This window comes from Cibotium barometz, chromosome 36 (assembly GCF_041138505.1).
Source record: "Cibotium barometz isolate CiBa-2024 chromosome 36, ASM4113850v1, whole genome shotgun sequence".
NCBI lineage: Eukaryota > Viridiplantae > Streptophyta > Polypodiopsida > Cyatheales > Cibotiaceae > Cibotium > Cibotium barometz.
The window spans coordinates 51366501-51373553 of NC_141081.1; the positions used below are offsets into that span (position 1 = coordinate 51366501).

Below are 7053 nucleotides of genomic sequence, written 5' to 3' on the forward strand. Positions count from 1 at the left end.
GCAGGGCAAGGGCCTTTGTATGGAGAGCAAATGCAATAGAGAGAAATAGAGAGTAGAGAGAGGTAATTATGGGGAAGAGCAGACCTTTACGTGAGGTTAAAGCATTTTTCTAAAAGTTAGTGTCTTTGAGATGTGTGAGAGTCTTAATTTCTTTAAAATACTATTTTTTTGTTTGCACTAATAGTTTGGAGCTACTACCACATTAGAGATGTATTCTAGGCCATTGGGTTAACTTGTAAAATCACTTTATCCTCTTATTTTGAAATTTGCGTTGATTTTTATACAATTAAAAACTAAAAATAGGCTAAATTACTATTGTACACATAGTATAAGGCGCTCTAAAAATCTACATGGAATCATTGCTACCTATAGAACACGTGTACAATATATAATGGGGTTTTGAATATGGTGCATATGTCAAAAAAATAATTATAGATCAATTTTCCCCTTACTATGGCAGCATTGCCAAATTTCACTTTTGCAATAGGTTACATGAATATTACACTTTGAAAGAGTTAATGGGTGTTCTTTAAAATCAAGGCTTTATAGCTACTTAAAATGTGAATTTGATCAAAATTTATATCCATTTTATATAAACACTGAGAAAACAATGTGAAATTTTGCTAATAATTGGACTTCAAAAATTTTGATAAATCTTCAAATTGAACTTATATTTTACAACCCTAAAAATCGTCAAGTTTTTTTTGGCTCATAAGGCAACTTTTTTTTTGATAGTAAGGCAGCATAGTTTTGTATTAAGAGAGAGACCACATTACAAAAGCCTCCAACCCAAAAATTCTCAAGTTTTTTTTGGCTCATAAGCTAACTATATTATATTGATATCAAGATTCCTAAAATATTTTGTTAATGTCTTCAAATCAAACAAGTTGGTGAGTTAACGGGACATAAAAGTGTCCAAGGACACTTAAGTGTCCTTTTACCAAACTAGTGTTAAAAAGAAAACTAATTGCTAGTTGGGTTTCCTATTTCTCCACTTCTTTCTCAATTAACTTTATCCACTTCATCATCCTACTTCTTTCTCAATTGTATTTGACTTTATCCATCCTTAAAAGTCTCTCTCTCTCTAAGGTTGGTGTCACATTGGGACGTTGGCATAATTGGAAATCCTAGCTGGACCAATAAAAAATGGCACCCATCCCACAAGTTGTCACACTAGGACAACATCCATGTCTCATAGTGCTGAGTTGGACATCTAGCTAAGGGCCAACTTTGGTGCAAAGTGTGCCAGCCTCCCCAGGCCAGCCATCTTTTGGGCACGAATTTTGATTGGAGGATTAGGCGGGTTCTGCAGCTTTTCGTTAGAAAAGAGCTTCTCTCAGCTCGGCCCAATGTGACACCCATGTTGCCGGCCCACGTTTCTTACACTGGGACGTGGTGCCCATGAGCTGCCACCCCAGCATGACCGCCTGTCCCAGTGTGACATGGGCCTAAGTGATCTTTAGAGGTGAGCGCATGGGCTAAGATTTGAGTGCAAGCTAAGATTTGGGTTACACTCAAGGGGAGTGGGAGTAAACATCACTAGCTTGGAGCCTCCCTGAGGTGAGGGGGGATTACTCGAGAACATGAGTGAATATTGCTACTTCGGCTATGCCCTATCGCAAATGAAGGTATCGGAATCAAAGTAGGAGGGCTAATAGAATTTTATATTGTTTTTACGTTTTAAAAGCTTAACATTTTTTATTCTCATGAAGCAAATCTTTGGATCTCCACTTGTCGACAATCGATTACCTACCTGTCGGTTTCTTAGGATGTGTTCACGCGTTGGGTGACTCGCGATGGCTAGTGTGCAGGGCACTGGTGGTCGCAATGCGTTCACACGTATAGGTTTCCATTGGTGTGTGTGTCTCTATTTCCGTCGGATAGATCATTGTGGTGTCTTGGGATTGTGCTCTATTTCTGTCGTCGGATATCATTGTGGTATTTCCGTCGGAGTATTGGTGTGCGTCTCTCTGTTTCGGTCGGCAGATCATTGTGGTCTCTTAGTTGCGGGACTGGCCACTTGCCAATTGCATAAAACAAGACCGTTAGAGGCAAACGGGGGCACTGCCTTCTTGAGAGAGAGAAAGAGAGGTTGCCTAAAAATAGTAGAGAGAGAGAGAGAGATAAAAAAGCCTACTTTTTTTTCCTAAAAAAGCTCACTATTCGCCAAAAATATATAACTTTTTCATATGGATATGGTGACCCTATAGACGCTGTCTTAGAAGGCAGTGCCAACAAAACGTCCCCTTGCATTAATAACTACAACATGAGTGCTCCAAAATGTGGTCACTTCTCTCTCTTTCTTTAGAGGCAATCAAAGAGCGACACGTGGATGAAGCTCATTTCCGGATTTTGACAAAGTTCAAATTTAGAGGAGGCACTCGACAGAAGAGAACCCTAATCTCCATCGCAGCTGAGTTCCATCGCCATGGCTGCCTTCAACAAGATCAAGGTCCACAACCCCATCGTTGAAATGGATGGTAATCTCTCTCTTTCTCTCACATACACACACTCTCTCTTCACACACGTGCACATTCGTCTCTCTCTCTCTCTCTCTCTCTCTCCCAGAGTACTTCGTCTCCTTCTTACAGTACATATTGCTTCGGATAGTTCTCTCCCTCTTTCTCTCTCGTTCACACTCACACACATACACACAGTTAATTCTTCTCGTCTAGATGCTTACTGTGCTAGAAAAGGTCTCCTTTCACGTTCATTAAAATAAATGCGGAGCTTTTATCAGATCTAGAATTGAAAGAAGAGAAGGAAAGGATGACAAATCCGTTCTATCCATTGATAAAAAGTTTAAAGCTCTACACAGATCTGTGTCCTTTTATGGATTAGCTTACAAGCTCCAGGCTGCTTGCTTGTCAGATTTTTGTCGCCGAGTAATTTGGTTTGCACTAGATACCATCCCCTTTTCCTATACATGCTTTGCAGCTTTTACATGTTGGAAGGATGCATCCTTTTGAGAACTAAATAACATGTCAATGTCTTCTGCCAGCTAATCTCACCTCATAGTGATGTTTTCCAATATCTGATTTGATCTAAGTCGGTGATTGGTAAAGCAAAGATAGTTGTTCAATCACTGGACTCCAAGTCTGCATGAAAATTTAGGCCTTGAAGGCAATTTGAGCCACGAGCTTTCTCGGAATTGCTTGCCAACTGGAAGGAGGCAGATACTGATTTGAATTGAGTTTAGATGCTTAAGTGGAAGACCTACTGGAGATACACAGAAGGTTTTGCAGGCAAAAATATGAAGAAGGATTGTATTTTCTCAAGGCCGCATTATGTGGTTGTTTTTGGTTAAATTCCAGTAGCAGACCTGGTTGAAATTAAGAGAGTGTTCTGATCTGTTGTTTGCACACACCGCTGCTGGCAATCAGTGCTAGCATGCGTTTTTTTGCTCTGGACAAACCTTATGATAATCGAATGGGCAGTGAAGATGCGTTTAGGTTTGCCATTGCACCTGTTTCACTTCATAATTGGACACGTCCAGTTTTAAATTTGCATTTTTGTTCTTGCATGATCATCTTATCTCCAGTGGCTCCACACAGTTGTTTGTTTGGTTTTGAAATGTGATGTCTTTTGCAGTTGCTGTCTTTAAACTCAATGCTCTAATCTTTTCTTGCTGTTTTGTACTGGATACAGGTGATGAAATGACCAGGGTGATCTGGAAAATGATCAAGGACAAGGTATGGATAGCCTTTTGCTCGACGTTAGAATTGTAAACAGTTAAATAATGCCAATCGATTGGTTTGAAGGGTTTTCGATCCTGATTCTGGGTGGGTCTATGCAGCTTATTCTACCATTCCTCGATTTGGACATAAAATATTTTGATTTGGGGTTAGAACATAGAGATGCCACTGATGATCATGTGACAGTAGAGTCAGCTTTGGCCACAAAAAAGTAATCACTGGACTTTCCCGTGTTTTCATGTTTGACGTTGTTTCAAGCTGTTTTTGTGCAAGCCCGGAAAAGCCTGCAGCAGATGCATGCATGTTTAGAGTGGGAATGCACCCTGTTTACGGTTTGTCAAGGGAGCACTGCTTTAGTTAGTCCTTCGGATGCATTCATCAGACCCATATATCAGCACAATGCTGTTTTCTGATTTCTTATCTGGTGACAAGAGTTGATTGCAAGCTAAACTTTTCACTCTCTCAAACTCCAGGTACAATGTTGCTATCAAATGTGCAACTATTACTCCTGGTGCGTCAAAACATTGAAAGACTGTCAAATGTATTATCTTCAAATATGTGTTTTTGCATGCATGCCTTGACAGCAAGAGCACCGTTTTGTCATTTCAGATGAAGCAAGAGTAAAGGAATTTGGACTTAAGCTCACCATTCGAAACATTTTGAATGGTGAGCATAGGAATTGTTTTTGTTCTCCTGTATGCCAGTGTGGTGACATTAATTAAGAGGTGCTTAATAATGTTTACCTCTTCTTGTAGGCACTGTGTTCTACTTGGTTACTTAAAATCAGTAGTCCATTATCTGCAGGCTGGACCAAGCCCATCTGCATTGGAAGGCATGCTTTTGGCGATCAATACAGAGCCACTGACACAGTTATTAAAGGGCCTGGGAAGCTGAAGCTAGTTTTTGGTGAGTTGGTTGAGAATGCAGTTTACCCTTTACCCTATTACCTTGATAAGTGTGTGTGCGTGTGTGAGAGCATATCTTGATACAGAGTTCTACACCCACTATTGGCCACTGATGAAGTTATTGGGGATGTCGTAGTATCTAGTCCATACTATGCATAATGAAGTTGATGGCTATATAGTCTTGTGGTTGACTACCATGAGCATATAACATGCATGTTGCTAAAAGGTGAATTCGGGCATGTTCCTAGATTCATCTTGGTATATATATAAGAAAGCCAAGGTGTTTTTGGAATCCATATCTGTGAGTGAGCTAGTGAGTTAGGGCCTCCTTATTGACAAGTTACCTGGCTTCGCAGTTCCTTCACAAGGAGGTGGAACTGAAGAGATGGAGGTGTTTGATTTTCAAGGAGCTGGTGGTGTAGCTTTGAGCATGTATAACACTGATGAGGTATTTCATTTTTATATGGTTGCTTTGAAGCTCTGCGTGTGGCAGATATCGCCTCAATCAATGACTGAGTTGAACCGGAGTACTTTCTTTTTGTTTTTGAAGTCAATTCGCAGTTTTGCGGAAGCCTCCATGGCGATGGCTTTAGAGAAGAAATGGCCTCTTTATTTGAGCACAAAGAATACAATCCTGAAGAAGTATGATGGGAGGTAATGCTCTGTCTCATCATCTACTTGAGAGTTTGATCTTCTACTTTTCTCTATCACAAGAAGTTTTGGGCATTCTCCCTTGCGGGAAAGAGGCCACCTTTCCCTTATGTTCCCCTATAGTGTTCAACATCATGAGCTTCTGCAGGTGAGGCTCCGCATATCTCACTAGGTGCGGTGGGGGCCGCCCCCCCACCGCACCTAGCTAGGTATGTGGAGCCTCGCCTGCAGAAGGTCACGATGTTGTCATAGTCCACAAACTGGAAATTATAGTGGGAACTTGTCTAAAACTTCTTGTGTATTACATTGTAAGCAAACGGAGTCTTGCAACATGTATCGTGATCAATTTATTCTTATGTTATTCTACAACTAACCATTTCACAGGTTCAAAGACATCTTCCAGGAAGTGTATGAAGCTGGCTGGAAGTCCAAATATGAGGAAGCTGGTATTTGGTGAGTACTCAAAAACTGCCAGGGCCTTTACATTAATTCTCTTACATGTGATGTCGGGTGTCTAACTAATCTTTGTACCCTTGCAGGTATGAGCATAGGCTTATTGACGATATGGTTGCATATGCCATGAAAAGTGAAGGTGGATATGTGTGGGCTTGCAAAAATTATGATGGTGATGTGCAGAGTGATTTTCTGGCTCAAGGTGAAGCTTGGTGTTTCAGTGCTGTGGTTGGGTCTTCATATCCTGTTTTAGCGTGTTGCTGAAAGTGTGTCGTTGTGACAATAGGTTTCGGATCACTTGGACTTATGACATCAGTACTAGTAAGCCTCTTCATTTTTCAAGGGATATGTGTGTAACCCTTGCAAGCTAAGCCTGGACTGCTCTCTTGTCCCATGCGTTGACTGCTCTCATCTTATGCTTTGTGTTACCCTCTATTCGGTTGGTCTATGTACTTTTGCATTAAGTGGGTTTTGAATTTGTGTAGGTGGCTCCTGATGGCAAGACAATTGAGGCAGAGGCTGCACACGGGACAGTAACACGACATTACAGGGTTCACCAAAAGGGTGGGGAAACAAGCACCAACAGTATTGCTTCTATTTTTGCCTGATCTCGGGGTCTTGCTCACAGGTAGGTGATCGACTCTCCGCTAGGATTTACCTGATTAATGTGTTTCTTGAAAGAGTATCCACGTATGCTTATATTATGTTTACTTCATGTTGTAGGGCACAGGCAGAGCTGAAGGACTTTTGTGAGAAGCTAGAAGCTGCGTGTATTGAGACGGTGGAAGCTGGAAAAATGACCAAGGATTTGGCTCTTCTGATTCATGGCTCCAGGTAAGGGTCTACTCATATCACGAAAATGTCCAGTCTGGTGCATTTCTCTATGCCTATGCTTACCTGCTTTGGTTATGCCAGGGTGTCCAGGGACAGTATTTGAACACAGAAGAGTTTATTGATGCTGTTGCTAAAGATTTGGCTCAAAAGCTGTTTGCATAAGAAAGGTTTTCACGAGTTCCTTCGCCTGTGGTTATTGTGAAATTGCAAATGATGAATGTGTTATTTTGGGATGTATATAGCTGTTTATGAGATGAGATTCGTGTATCATGGGTATCCGTTTGTGATGTGTCTTCTTAAGTTGTGGTTATTGTGAAATTGCAAAATGAAAATTTTTTTATTTTGGGATCACAGGCTGCATTTCCCCTTGTGGGAAAGAGGACCTTTTTCCTTTATGTTTCCCTACATTGTTCAACATCATGAGCCTCTGCAGATGAGGCTCCGCATACCTAGCTAGGTGCAGTGGGGGTCTGGCCCCGGTCCCCCCCTCCCCCCACCGCACCTAGCTAGGCATG

The 7053-nt window shown here is 41.3% G+C and overlaps 1 pseudogene; it reads left to right on the top strand.

Annotated features, from left to right (window-relative positions):
* Window positions 1–2401: 2401 nt before the first annotated feature.
* Window positions 2402–6701, top strand: LOC147618032 (isocitrate dehydrogenase [NADP]-like; annotated as a pseudogene).
* The last annotated feature ends 352 nt before the right edge of the window (window positions 6702–7053 follow it).